This window comes from Aegilops tauschii, chromosome 5 (assembly GCF_002575655.3).
Source record: "Aegilops tauschii subsp. strangulata cultivar AL8/78 chromosome 5, Aet v6.0, whole genome shotgun sequence".
In the NCBI taxonomy this organism is placed as follows: domain Eukaryota; kingdom Viridiplantae; phylum Streptophyta; class Magnoliopsida; order Poales; family Poaceae; genus Aegilops; species Aegilops tauschii.
In genome coordinates this window covers 6,817,407-6,833,476 of record NC_053039.3, presented here as the reverse complement: position 1 = coordinate 6,833,476, position 16,070 = coordinate 6,817,407, and the positions used below count along the sequence as shown (strand labels likewise).

At 41.4% G+C, this 16,070-nt stretch overlaps 1 pseudogene; it reads left to right on the top strand.

Moving 5' to 3' along the window:
• The first annotated feature begins 11,775 nt into the window (after positions 1–11,775).
• On the top strand, positions 11,776–15,698 carry LOC120963777 (pentatricopeptide repeat-containing protein At5g15340, mitochondrial-like; annotated as a pseudogene).
• The last annotated feature ends 372 nt before the right edge of the window (positions 15,699–16,070 follow it).

The window sequence follows — 16,070 nt, the reverse complement described above, 5'->3', positions numbered from 1 at the left end:
CAAAACTCATAATATCGATCGTCATCTAACTTTAAGCGTGCGGACCCTACGGGTTCGAGAACTATGTAGACATGACCGAGACACATCTCCGGTCAATAACCAATAGCGGAACCTGGATGCTCATATTTGCTCCTACATATTCTACGAAGATCTTTATCGGTCAAATCGCATAACAACATACGTTGTTCCCTTTGTCATCGGTATGTTACTTGCCCAAGATTCGATCGTCGGTATCTCAATACCTAGTTCAATCTCGTTACCGGCAAGTCTCCTTTACTCGTTCTGTAATGCATCATCACGTAACTAACTCATTTGTCACATTGCTTGCAAGGCTTATAGTGATGTGCATTACCGAGAGGGCCCAGAGATACCTCTCCGACAATCGGAGTGACAAATCCTAATCTCGAAATACGCCAACCCAACAAGTACCTTCGGAGACACCTGTAGAGCACCTTTATAATCACCCAGTTACGTTGTGACATTTGGTGGCACACAAAGTGTTCCTCAGGTAAACGGGAGTTGCATAATCTCATAGTCATAGGAACATGTATAAGTCATGAAGAAAGCAATAGCATCATACTAAACGATCAAGTGCTAAGCTAACGGAATGGGTCAAGTCAATCACATCATTCTTCTAATGATGTGATCCCGTTGATCAAATGACAACTCATGTCCATGGCTAGGAAACTCAACCATCTTCGATTAACGAGCTAGTTAAGTAGAGGCATACTAGTGACATTATGTTTGTCTATGTATTCACACATGTATTATGTTTCCGGCTAATACAATTCTAGCATGAATAATAAATATTTATCATGACATGAGGAAATAAATAATTACTTTATTATTGCCATATGAGGGCATATTTCCTTCACCTCCTTCGTCCTCCTTCCCCTCCTATCCCTTCCCCAGATCTAGATCGGGACCCTTACAGGCGCTCATCCTGCTACACCTCCATAAACATCGCCATCGCCTCCACATTGTTCTCTGGTGGCGGCGACCATCCAGGTCGCTCGATGGTTGGAGGGTCCGGTCATTCCTTTGGGGAGGTGAGAGAGTCGCTTGTCTAAGGATGGAGTCTCACCTTGGGCAAGCGATGTCAGTGGCGGCAACCCTAGCGAAGATGTCAACAGGGCGGCCACGGCAACGTCCCACAACCACGTGACGGCGGCGACACGGTCGACATTGAGCGGCGGAGGCTGGGAACACTGCTTCCGCGATGGCCATAGGAAAAAGATCAAGGGAGGATTGGATTGTAAGAGGAGTTGGATCGGCGGCGGCATATCTTTTTTTTCTTATTAGTTTTTTAATTTAGATTTGGATGTGATTGAGGGATGAGGGACTTTATTTTTTTTAGATTGAGGGATGAGGGCAATTTTACCCACGGGTACGGGTACCCGCGGGTACCGTACCCGCATGGGCAGGGTATGGGCACACTTTTATACCCACGGGTAGTACCCATATCCTACCCATTAAGTCATGGGTAGGGTATGGGGATAGTCTTGTACCCATGGGTATACCCATACCCTGCCCGTTTGTGAAGTAATGTTAAGTTCTCGTCAATTAGTCATTAATTTATCATGTGACTCGTCTACTCCTATTGACTTAAGAGTATGTTGTGATTTCTAAATTTTGATATTGGTCAATTACTCATCTATCTATTATTGGGCTGAGATAATTGTTTTTTTGTCAAATGTGCAATTAGTGAGCGTAAAATTGTGAACAACTTATGTACTATTTGTTCTACCCGTTGGGTACCCAATGGGTACGGGTACCCGTCGGGTATGGGTACGGGTAAAGTTTAATACCCATGGGTACGGGTATGGGTAGAATTTTGTACCCACTAACTATACGGGTATGGGTATGGTATTGCTCTACCCTGCCCATACCCTACCCATTACCGTCCTTAGGGCTTATTAAGGTAAGATTAATTATTGTGATTGAGGGGTGAGAGACTTATGGCAAGATTGATTAATTTAGATTTGGTCTTTACAGATTGATTGGAGATTAACCGTGATTGATTATTTTAAATGCCGCATGGAAAGTTACGATCTGTTTAAATAAAATCGGTTTAAAGAGATCATGGTAAAATCCGGTTTAAATGTGTTGGTGGCATAAAAAATGGTGGGGAAGGATTAACCGGAGTGAGGCGATACTACCAACTCAAACATTAGGAGTAGAGATATTCAAATGTCTTAGCAAATGTTGCGTGCATAGACAAAAAAATGCACAATGACATTCCAGCAGCGCTGACTTAGATGGCATTATCACCTGTGTCAATTTTGAATTTATACCCAAAAGTTTCAATAATGCCCAACTATCTATATTGAAGTAATATTTTTTTCTCTTTTTGTGATGTCCTGATTTTCTCATATATTGTATTGTCTTTCCAATAAAATGCACGGGCGCGGCAATACGCGCCTTTATGTTCTAGTGGGTCATGTGAGGAACTACTCAGGCATCTGATACGTCTCCGTCGTATCTATTTTTCCAAACACTTTTGCCTTTGTTTTGGACTCTAACTTGCATGATTTGAATGGAACTAACCCGGACTGATGCTGTTTTCAGCAGAATTGCCATGGTGTTATTTATGTGCAAAAACAAAAGTTCTCGGAATGACCTGAAACTCCACGGAGATTATTTTTGGAAATAATAAAAAATACTGGCGAATGAATCAAGGCCAGGGGCCCATACTCTAGCCACGAGGGTGGGGGGCGCGCCTGCCCCCCTGGGCGCGCCCCCTGCCTCGTGGGCCCCCTGGAGCTCCACCGACCTCAACTCCAACTCCATATATTTGTGTTCGGGGAGAAAAAAATCAGAGAGAAAGATTCATCGCGTTTTACGATACGGAGCCGCCGCCAAGCCCTAAACTCCCTCGGGAGGGCTGATCTGGAGTCCGTTCGGGGCTCCAGAGAGGGGAATCCGTCGCCGTCGTCATCATCAACCATCCTCCATCACCAATTTCATGATGCTCACCACCGTGCGTGAGTAATTCCATCGTAGGCTTGCTGGACGGTGATGGGTTGGATGAGATTTATCATGTAATCGAGTTAGTTTTGTTAGGGTTTGATCCCTAGAATCCACTATGTTCTGAGATTGATGTTGCTATGACTTTGCTATGCTTAATGCTTGTCACTAGGGCCCGAGTGCCATGATCTAAACCTATTATGTTTTCATGAATATATGTGAGTTCTTGATCCTATCTTTCAAGTCTATAGTCACCTACTATGTGTTATGATCCGGCAACCCCGAAGTGACAATAATCGGGACCACTCCCGGTGATGATCGTAGTTTGAGGAGTTTATGTATTCACTATGTGTTAATGCTTTTGTCCGGTACTCTATTAAAAGGAGGCCTTAATATCCCTTAGTTTCCATTAGGACCCCGCTGCCACGGGAGGGTAGGACAAAAGATGTCATGCAAGTTCTTTTCCATAAGCACATATGACTATATTCGGAATACATGCCTACATTACATTGATGAATTGGAGCTAGTTTTGTGTCACCCTATGTTATGACTGTTACATGATGAACCGCATCCGGCATAATTCTCCATCACCGTCCAATGCCTACGAGCTTTTAACATATTGTTCTCCGCTTATTTACTTTTCCGTTGCTACTGTTACAATCACTACAAAACCCAAAAATATTACTTTTGCTACCGTTACCGTTACTTCCATATTACTTTGCTACTAAATATTTTGCTGCAGATACTAAGTTATCTAGGTGTGGTTGAATTGACAACTCAACTGCTAATACTTGAGAATATTCTTTGGCTCCCCTTGTGTCAAATCAATAAATTTGGGTTGAATACTCTACCCTCGAAAACTGTTGCGATCCCCTATACTTGTGGGTTATCAAGACTATTTTCTGGCGCCGTTGCCAGGGAGCATAGCTCTATTCTTTGAGTCACTTGGGATTTATATCTGCTGGTCACTATGAGGAACTTGAAAGACGAGAAAACAAAAAATTATCTCTCAACTACGAGGGGAGGTAAGGAACTGCCATCTAGCTTTGCACTTGATTCACCTTCTGTTTTGAGTAAGCTTGCGACACCTAAACCTGCTTCTGCTATTAATTCTGATATGTCGCATGTTATTGATGATGCCACTTCTGCGATGCATGATACTTATGATGAAACTACTTCTATGCTTGATACTACTGTTCCACTTGGTGAATTTCTTGATGAACAACTTGCTAGGGCTAGAGGGAATGAAATTATTGAAACTGATAATATTGATGAAAGTGATAATGAAGGCTCTCCCAATAAATATGAATTGCCTGTTGTGCCTGAGGGCTATGTTATGGATGAAGAAACTAAAAGATACTTTCTTGCTTGCAATGATAGAAGTGATCTTAAGAAATTATTAGCTAAGCTTAAACAAAAAACTCTGAATGCTAGAATGAAATATGATCCTGCTTATGCTACTTCACCTATCTTTGTTACTGATAAGGATTATGGATTCTCTATTGATCCTGATATAATTACTTTGGTTGAATCTGATCCTATCTATGGCTATGAATCTGAAACTGTTGTGGCACATCTTACTAAATTAAATGATATAGCCACCCTGTTCACTAATGATGAGAGAACTCGCTACTTCTATATCCTTAAAATATTTCCGTTCTCATTGAAGGGTTATGCTAAGATATGGTTTAATTCTCTTGATCCTGGTTGTGTGCGTAGTCCCCAGGATATGATTTATTACTTCTCTGCTAAATATTTCCCTGCTCATAAGAAACAAGCGGCCTTGAGGGATATATATAATTTTGTGGAAATTGAAGAAGAGAGTCTCCCACAAGCTTGGGGGAGGCTTCTCCAATTTCTTAATGCTTTGCCTGATCATCCTCTTAAGAAAAATGAAATACTTGATATCTTTTATAATGGACTAACCGATGCTTCCAGAGATTACCTGGATAGTTGTGCTGGTTCTGTTTTCAGGGAAAGAACACCGGATGAAGCTGAAATTCTATTGAATAATATGTTGACAAATGAAAATAATTGGACACTTCCTGAGCCCATTCCTAAACCAACTCCTAAGAAAAGAGGTGTTCTATTTCTCAGTCCTGAAGATATGCAAGAGTCAAAGAAATCTATGAAAGAAAAAGGTATAAAAGCTGAAGATGTTAAGAATTTACCTCCTATTGAAGAAATACATGGTCTTAATTTACCGCCTGTTGAAGAAATATATGGTCTTAATCCATCACCTATTGAAGAAACTCATGGTCTTGATAACCCGACACAGGTAGTAAAGGTAAATTCTGTCTACAGATATGATAAAGCTGAAATCCCTCCTACTAAGTTTGCTAGCCAATGTTTGGATGAGTTTGATAACTTTATGGTTAAGCAAGAAGATTTTAATGCTTATTTTGGTAGACAATTAAAACAAAATGATTATATGATTGAACACTTGGGTGATTATATGTCTAGAGTTAAAGGTGAACTTAAACTCATTAGTAAACATGCTTCTATGGTTACCACTCAAGTAGAACAAGTACTTAAAGCTCAGAATGATTTGCTCAATGAATTAAATAGTAACAATAATGATTTTGCTGTTAGAGTGGCTACTAGAACTGGTAAAATGACTCAGGAACCTTTGTATCCTGAAGGCCACCCTAAGAGAATTGAGCAAGATTCTTAGAGAAATAATATAGATGCACCTAGTCCTTCTAAAAAGAAGAAAAAGAAAAATGAACGGACTTTGCATGCTCCTAGTGAACCTGTTGTTGACACACCTGAGAATCCAAACGATACTTCTATTTCTGATGCTGAAACACAATCTCGTAATGAACATGAAACTAGTGATAATGTTAAGGATGATGTTCATGTTGATGCTCAACCTAGCAATGACAATGATGTAGAAATTGAACCTGCTATTGATCTTGATAACCCACAATCAAAGAATCAACGTTATGATAAGAGATACTTTGTTGCTAGGACACGGTAAAGAAAGGGAACCATGGGTTCAGAAACCCATGCCTTTTCCTCGCAAACCATCCAAGAAAAAGGATGATGAGTATTTTGAGCGCTTTGCTGAAATGATTAGACCTATCTTCTTGCGTATGCTATTAACTGATATGCTCAAAACGAATCCTTATGCTAAGTACATGAAAGATATTGTTACTAATAAAAGAAAGATATTGGAAGCTGAAATTTCCATCATGCTTGCTAATTATACTTTTAAGGGTGGAATACCTAAGAAACTAGGAAATCCAGGAGTACCAACTATACCATGCTCCATTAAAAGAAACTATGTTAGAACTGCTTTATGTGATCTTGGAGCCGGTGTTAGTGTTATGCCTCTCTCTTTATATCGTAGACTTGATTTGAATAAGTTGACACCTACTGAAATATCCTTGCAAATGGCTGATAAATCAACTGCTATACATGTCGGTATTTGTGAGGATGTGCCTGTTGTAGTTGCGAACGTTACTATATTAACGGACTTTGTTATTCTTGATATTCCCGAGGACGATAGTATGTCTATTATTCTTGGAAGACCTTTCTTGAATATTTCAGGGGCTATTATTGATTGCAACAAAGGCAATGTCACTTTTCATGTTAATGGTAATGAGCATACGGTACACTTTCTGAGGAAACAACCTCAAGTCCACAGTATCAATTCTATTGGAAAAATTCCATCGATTATTTTTGGAGGTTTTGAATTTCCTCTTCCTACTGTCAAGAAGAAATATGATATTCTTATTATTGGGGATGTGCATATCCCCGTTGAGGTAACATAGTGTTATTCGAAATTTCTCCGGTTTCATGTTACTCGAAATGAGTTTGTTAACAAGACTTGATCAACCTTGTTAATGGATTCCTTTTGATGAGCATGAGATGGATGAAGTTAGAAAGCACAACCTTCTGTACCCTCCTTTTACTTTCTGTTATTTAGTTGAAATAAAGTAAAAATAGCATTTTTCTGCCTGTTTTCTAAATTATCCGTGCAATATAAAAATACCCCGAAAATAAAAGTTCTCTAAATGCCCTGCCAATTTAGGATTTTTTCTGGAATATTTGAGAATATCTGGCACTGAGAATACAACATGGGGAGCAAGCACCTGGGCACGAGGGTCCAGGGCGCGCCCACCCCCCTGGGCGTGCCCCCTGCCTCGTGGGCCCACGGTGCCCCCCCCCTCCACTTATGCCAGCCACCACACACTTCTTCTTCCTCCCAAAAAAATCACCATCTAGCTCAAGCACGAGTTCTAGCTCATTTTGCTGCGATTTTCGATCTCCTTGCTCAAAGCACCTCCCACAAAATTGCTTTGGGGGATTGTTCCTTGGTATGTGATGCCTCCATTGGTCCAATTAGTTTTTGTTATAGTGCTTTATTCATTGCAAATTTGTGCTGCCTAGGTGACCATGTTCTTGAGCTTGCATGTCAAATTTATATGGTTCCAAGTAGTTCTAATGCATGATATAGGTTCTAGGCACTTGTAGGAGTAGTTGCTATCAATTTTGTTGAGCTTGGTTCACTTTCATTTGAAGTTACTAAAAATTTCAGAAATTCTCAGAAAATTATGAAGAGATTTTTGAGGGGCTCATCGAGCCGAAGCTCGAAGGAAAGCAAAGTGAAGAAGCAGAGAGGCCCAAATATAATCTGCCTCGCACCACGGAGGTTCGGCCGTGTGAATGGCCTTCCGATGATTTCTTGAGAGCAGCCGGGATTTATGATGATTTTTATGAATTGGCTGAGAATGCAGGCCTCACCGACTTCCTCCGCGACCAACGCGAACATTATCTCTTACTCACCAATACTTTTGTGCAAAATTTCTACTATTATCCTAAGGAATCACCTCCTTGAGTAGAGTTTAATTTATATGATGTGGTTAAGAAGATGTCACTATATGAATTTTGCAAGGTTTGCAAAATACCTTTCGAGGGTAGCTTAGAGGAACCACATCGTAAAGATGTGGACGGGTTTATTGACACTATTACTATAGGGGAAACTAGGAAGGTTTCCGATGCAAGAATCACTAGCATACATTTTCCTATTTTACGCTACTTTGCAATATTTGCTAGTCGCTGCTTAATTGGTCGCGGAAACTGTGGAAACCTTAGTGTTCCTGATATTATTATTTTGTTCCATGGTTTATTCCGTGACGACTCTGTTAGTATGGGCGGTATTATTGCCAAACGGTTAAGTCTGAACCGTACAAAGGGCCCCATCTTTGGAGGTGTTTATGCTTCACGCCTTGCTGCATACAATAACATACCTATTAGGGACTATGAAAAAGAAGAAAAATTGCTGCCTACTGTTTATTTAGATTATAAGAGTATGGTAGCGCATGATTTTATTGTAAAGAATAGGGAGGGGGAGCTTAAATACAAATTGTTCTTTGATAAACATCATCCTGAGACTATTACCTTGCCTACTCCTTCCTTGTTTGATTTATCTGCAGGCCAGTATCTCATTCCGCTGGCGGCCATTCACACCTACCAGAACCCTACATCAGCCACAGAGCCAGAGTCGGAACCACAATTTGATCCTCCACGACAGTCTAATTACCAGTGGGATCCGTAGATGATTGCCAACCAGTGGCAATCAGAGTCTTCTTCATCTCAGTACGACCCCAACTACAACTTTGGATATCCGCCAGGCCATCCGTGGCAATAAACCAACTTAGGCCAAAAGCCTAAGCTTGGGGGAGTACGTATCTCTCACCGACATTACATTCATATTCACACACTCATTGCTAGATGTCGGTGCTCATGCTCTTTCACTGTAATATCCATGCTAGTTTTTTTTCCTTTTATGCTTTCTTCTTATGTGTTTGATAAACCTTAAGAAAAACCAAAAAAATTAGTTGTAGCTTTTAGCTAGTTTACTTTCTTGCTGTAGTAGTAATAATTAAAAGAAAAACCCAAAAAGATTTCCCGTTCTTCTTTTGCTTGTTGGGAGCTTTCCCGTGTAAATAGTTTTATTTCTTTTCTTTTCTTTGGGGGTCGATAGGAGAAGACCATGATTAAATTGTTGAAGTGGCTCTTAAATGCATTATTGCTGATTTAACCAAGAGCCCATATTGCCTTGTCTTCTCCTGTTTATTGAATGCTCGCAGATTCCAGCTTAGTCCAATGCACGTGCACTATTATTATTATTCACATCATTCGGTTGTGCAAGTGAAAGGCAATTATGACGATATATGATGGACTGATTGAGATGAGAGAAGTTGGTATGAACTCGACCTCTTTTGTTTTGTAAATATGATTAGTTCATCGTTCCTGATTCAGCCTATTATGAATAAACATGTTTGCAATGACAATTAGAGATTATAGTTGCTTATGCCATGCTTAATTATCTAGGAGTTTATAATGGTTTACCTTGCGTGCCAACATGCTATTAAAATGGTTGTGATGTGGTATGATAGGATGGTATCCTCCTTTGAATGATTCAAGTGACTTGACTTGGCACATGTTCACACATGTAGTTGAAACAAATCAACATAGCCTTCACGATATTTATGTTCATGGTGGATTATATCCTACTCATGCTTTTACGCAATGTTTATTATTTTTAATGCATGTTCATGACTGTTGTCGCTCTCTAGTTGGTCGCTTCCCAGTCTTTTGCTAGCCTTCACTTGTACTAAGCGGGAATACTGCTTGTGCATCCAATTCCTTAAACCCCAAAGTTATTCCATATGAGTCCACTATACCTTCCTATATGCGGTATCTACCTGCCGTTCCAAGTAAATTTGTATGTGCCAAACTCTAAACCTTCAAATGAAATTCTGTTTTGTATGCTCGAATAGCTCATGTATCAACTAGGGTTGTCCGTATCTTCCATGTTAGGCGGGTTATTCTCAAGAGGAGTGGACTCCGCTCCTCACTCACGAGAAAATGGCTGGTCACCGGGATGCCCAGTCCCATGCTTTATGCAAACCAAATCAAAATAATTGCAAACAAAACTCCCATGGGACTGTTGTTAGTTGGAGGCACTCATTGTTTCGAGCAAGCCATGGATTGATGCTTATTGGTGGAGGGGGAGTATAAACTTTACCATTCTGTTTGGGAACCGCCTATAATGTCTGTAGCATGGAAGATATCGCCATCTCTTGGTTGTTATGTTGACAATGAAAGTATGCCGCTCAAAATATTATTTATCTCTATTTCAAAATCGAGCTCTGGCACCTTTACAAATCCCTGCTTCCCTCTGCGAAGGGCCTATCTATTTACTTTTAAGTTGAGCCATCACCCTCTTATTAAAAAGCACCAGCTGAGAGCACCGCTGTCATTTGCGTCCATTACTATTAATTTATATTGGGTATGACTATGACTGGATCTCTTTTACCATGAATTACAATGTTTAGTCAGTCCTTGAGCTTTAAAGGTGCTCTGCATTTATGTTTTGCGGTCTCAGAAAGGGCTAGCGAGATACCATCTTGTTATATCATATCATGATTGTTTTGAGAAAGCGTTGTCATCCGAGATTTATTATTATTGCTCGCTAGTTGGTTATGCCATTGATATGAGTAAACATGAGACCTAAGTGTTATTGTGAATATGGTTAGTTATAATCCTTGCTAAAAACTTGAATGCTGGCTTTACATATTTACAACAACAAGAGCAAACAAAGTTTGTAAAAGTTTTTCTTTATCACTTTCAGTTTATCAACTGAATTGCTTGAGGACAAGCAAAGGTTTAAGCTTGGGGGAGTTGATATGTCTCCGTCGTATCTACTTTTCCAAACACTTTTGCCCTTGTTTTGGACTCTAACTTGCATGATTTGAATGGAACTAACCCGGACTGACGTTGTTTTCAGTAGAATTGCCATGGTGTTATTTATGTGCAGAAACGAAAGTTCTCGGAATGACCTGCAACTCCATGGAGATTATTTTTGGAAATAATAAAAAATACTGGTGAAAGAATCAAGGCCAGGGGCCCACACCCTAGCCACGAGGGTGGGGGGCGCGCCTGCCCCCCGGGCGCGCCCCCCTGCCTCGTGGGCCCCCTGGAGCTCCACCGACCTCAACTCCAACTCCATATATTTGTGTTCGGGGAGAAAAAAATCAGAGAGAAAGATTCATCGCGTTTTACGATACGGAGCTGCCGCCAAGCCCTAAACTCTCTCAGGAGGGCTGATCTAGAGTCCGTTCGGGGCTTCGGAGAGGGGAATCCGTCGCCGTCGTCATCATCAACCATCCTCCATCACCAATTTCATGATGCTCACCACCGTGCGTGAGTAATTCCATCGTAGGCTTGCTAGACGGTGATGGGTTGGATGAGATTTATCATGTAATCGAGTTAGTTTTGTTAGGGTTTGATCCCTAGTATCCACTATGTTCTGATTGATGTTGCTATGACTTTGCTATGCTTAATGCTTGTCACTAGGGCCCGAGTGCCATGATTTCAGATCTGAACCTATTATGTTTTCATGAATATATGTGAGCTCTTGATCCTATCTTGCAAGTCTATAGTCACCTACTATGTGTTATGATCCGGCAACCCCGAAGTGACACTAACCGGGACCACTCCCGGTGATGACCGTAGTTTGAGGAGTTCATGTATTCACTATGTGTTAATGCTTTGGTCCGGTATTATATTAAAAGGAGGCCTTAATATCCCTTAGTTCCATTAGGACCCCGCTGCCACGGGAGGGTAGGACAAAAGATGTCATGCAAGTTCTTTTCCATAAGCACGTATGACTATATTCAGAATACATGCCTACATTACATTGATGAATTGGAGCTAGTTCTGTGTCACCCTATGTTATGACTGTTACATGATGAACCGCATCCGGCATAATTCTCCATCACCGGTCCAATGCCTACGAGCTTTTCACATATTGTTCTCTGCTTATTTACTTTTCCGTTGCTACTGTTACAATCACTACAAAACCCAAAAATATTACTTTTGCTACCGTTACCATTACTTCCATATTATTTTGCTAATATATACTTTGCTGCAGATACTAAGTTATCCAGGTGTGGTTGAATTGACAACTCAACTGCTAATACTTGAGAATATTCTTTGGCTCCCCTTGTGTCAAATCAATAAATTTGGGTTGAATACTCTACCCTCGAAAACTGTTGCGATCCCCTATACTTGTGGGTTATCCGCATCATCAGAGAGGCGGTAAGGTTGATGTAGAGGCTAGAGACTTGCAACGGCGGAGTAATTATTTCGGGTCTCGCTCTGGGGTTTTTGTAATATTTGAAAATTTATAGCGTCGGAATTAGGTCAGACGGAGCCACAAGGGCCCCTCCTAGGCACTAGGTTAATATGTTAGTTCCCAAAAGTGATATAAAATGACATATAAAGCATACAAGATTGATAATATAATAGTATGAAATAATAAAAACTTATAGATACGTTGGAGACGTATCAATGCTCCGGTGCATAACGGACGGCTAAAGCGTGCTGATAATGTCAAGAGAGTTTGGGGTAGATTGAATTTGACATGAAAGGAGTCCGTAAAGAGAGATCTGAAGGAATGGAGTATCACCAAAGAACTAGCCATAGACAGGGGTGCGTGGGAACGTGCTATCCATGTGCCAGAATCATGAGCTGGTCGCAAGATCTGCTGTTGGGCCTAGGGGAAGACATTGTGGGATTAGTTTGTAGATAATTGGCAGCAAGAGTGATAGAAACCTAAACACTAGTTTACAAATTGTTGCACAAGGGGTTGATTTGATCCTAAAGATAAAGTTCAATGTTATGGTAGATTTATCTTAATTATTTCTCTTGTAATTGTGAATGCTTACATGGAGGATATAATGATCAATAGTTATTTGTCCAAGTAAAGGCAGTACCTTAGCGCATGCCTGCCCGCACAATACTTATCGAAACAACAAAAGGTAACTCAATGAAACTTGGTGAAATTCCTGTGTGTCCTCAAGAGCGTTTTAATCACTATAAGAAACACAATCACTTGTCCTTAGCATATGTAAGGATTGTGCCACTTGTTGCACTTTATTGTTATTGTTATTGTTTATCATTTTATGCATTATCTTGCTACCAAATGCCCTATCAAATTACTTTTATAGATTTTGGAGTGAAACCTTGCTAAAAACTTCTTATAGATTCCTTTTGCTCCTCGTTGGGTTTGACACTCTTATTTATCAAAAAGCTGCAATAGATCTCCTATACTTGTCAGTCATCGGCCGTCCAATGGTCGGTCACTAACTAGTCACTGCTGTTATCTATAGCCAGTCAGTGTTTGTGTTTCCTGATACATAAAAAATTGACATCACACATGGTTATTGTTATGAAGCCCATCACTATCGGACACCTATGGCAAAAAGAACACCATTTGATAGAGTTCCACATACATATAGTTCATCCAACACCATCCACAACATATACACACTTTTAAGCAACATACAACAGAAACACTATTTGAAGCATGACAAACAAAAGTTTCACTAGGCTAAGAACAAAACTTCAAATCAACTACGTAACTATGCCGGCTCAAAAAGGAGCGATCTCCCCTACACTCTGCTGCGTGTAGCTATCTCCTTGCTCGGTGAATTTACCAACTTTTTTTTTCCTTTTTTCACACTTTCATTTATGAACACTTAATAAATATCTTGCAGATTTTGTGAAATTAAAGAACATTTTTAATTTTTCAAATGTATTTAAAGTTCATGCACATGTTTTAAGTCTATGGATATTTTCTAATTTGTGAAGCTTTTTTCTAATTCATGAACATTGTTTGAGGTCCACTCATATTTTGTAAGTTCATTAATGTTTTTAAAAATTATGGTTTTGTTAATTTGCAACATTTCTTTAAATCAACAAACATCTTTTGATTTAACAACCTTTTTCAAATAAATAAACAACGGCTAGTTTTTTCTGAGCTAGCACTGGAGTGAGCGAAAAAGAACTAAGTGAACGAGGAGCAGGGAGCCGAGTTGAGCGAGTGAGGGCTTCATGGGACCGCATTATAGCAACAATTTCATCCTTTCAACATGAAATAGGAGTTCCCAAGGGATGTCGACGGACACTGACGCTGAAACGTGCAAGGACACTACAACCACACACAAAACAACTCCACTCTCTTATCAGAACAAATACCGTCTTTAACAATAGCCTAACACAATATATGTATGAAAAAACACCGCTAGAACATAATTAAAACTCAAGTCAACGCAGATAAAACAACCGACAACAATAACATGCTAGAGAAAAAAAGGTTATCCCCACATGCTTCAAATAAGAGGGTGACACACAGGAGCATGGAGACTAGGCCGGCCCATTGGCGCTCGATACCGACTCGAACAACATATTGTAGGGAATGCTTTTTTTCATTCTACTTTCCAACTTTCTTGGCTTTTACTTAGTTTTTTTCATTCTTTTTTAGAAACACATCAAAATTTATTTTGTTTTGAAGGTAACAATTTTTTAAATCTGAATATTTCCTTAGATCATTATTTGGTAACATGAACATTTTATGAAGAAAACGAGAATAGTTTTTAAAACTTGTGTGGATTTCTTTTGGCACGCGCTTGCACGTAGAACACACATGGGCCCGCCCTACATACCTGGGCCTGGGCCTCGTATTCTTTGACGCCAAAGGGCGCCCTGCCTCGTCTTCTCGTCTTTATATCAAAATCGATCTCAACGCCGGCCGGCCGCCGGAGTGTCCCTTCCGTCTCCTCCTCCCTTGCATTCTCCTCGCGCCACCCCACCCGTCCCCTCCCGGACTGTTGGGTCACTTCGGAGTCAGTGAGCGGCCACCGTACGAGGCTACGGCCATGCGACTGCACTGCGCCGCGCTCCTCCGTGGCGCCGCCTCGCTGCCGTCTCTCTCGCTGGTGGTCACACTCCACGCTGCCGCGCTCCGGAGAGGCGCGTTCCAGCGCGATGTCCGCGCACGGGTCGCCCGCCGGACTCCGCGCGCATGCTGTTCGACGAATTGCCCGCACGGCATCTGTCCAGCACACGGACGGTGCTCGGCCTGTTCCGCGGACGGGAGGGGGAGATGGATGACAAGGCGGTGACGGTGGTCCTCGCCGCGTGCGCGAGGGCCAGGATGGTGGGTGAGGGGAGGGAGGTGTTCAGGAGGATGATGAGGCCGGCGCTGCAGCACTATGCGTCTACCGTGGAGATGCTGGGAAGGGCAGGCGAGGTCGAGGAGGCAGAGGGGCTGATGAAGCCGATGGAGGCGCCCCCCCAGACAGGGTGATGTGCGTGGTGCTAGCTGCTTTCCGCCCCCGGGCGCATGGCCGTGTCAATGTTGCTGAGAGAGAGTGGCCAAGTCGATGTATGGCAATGCATGCATGAATTTGGCCAACTGAAGATCAGAGCTCTCTGACACGGTTGGGTTGGTTCCTTGGTGGTAATGAGTACAACACAAGCCCCCTGGCTGATGGAGACCTGAAATTTGTACAACATGATCCTTGGTCTACCTGCATGGATCTGTCCTTCAGCAACCTGACTAATTGCCCTGTTTGTCGTCGCCCCATTACTCTGCTGGTACCTACTGAAGTTGCTTCCCTGCCACGTGCTGAACAAGAAATCGCTCCTATTGTGCACTGAATTGAGCAATACAATGGCCGTTTTGCTATAGCTCCTCACAGTATAACTCAGGTAAACCTGCCATATCTTCTGGACATAGTTTCTTGCACATGTCGAGTGCCATTGGAATTTGGACTGCATCCTTGCAAAAGCCCTAACAGCACTTGGTTTATTAGCTCTTTTGTCACTTTCAGATCGTTGGCCTAATGCCAATTTATACCTCTGACAATAGAACTGAGCATACAGAGTTGTACTATTAGATTTTTCTGGTGAACTCCTTATTAGTTGAGATCTAGATCAGGCTATATATAGTAGCAGTTGTATTATCTCCACATACCTGTACGGTACAATGTCCTAAATTTGCAAGAGTAACCCGTCGAATATGTTTAGAAATAAATCCAGTGAACGAGACTGAATTGTCCATCAGAGGGTACAATTGAACTCAGTTGATGATATACTGTAGTCACACCTAACTAGTTGGGTAGAATCTCCACGTAGTCCACCGAGTTAATAGATGTTCAAGTACATGCAATCCTCAGCTTGGCAATCGCTAGAAATAGACGGAACAAAAATGCACTAGGGAATCCATCGCTACTCTTGTCTAT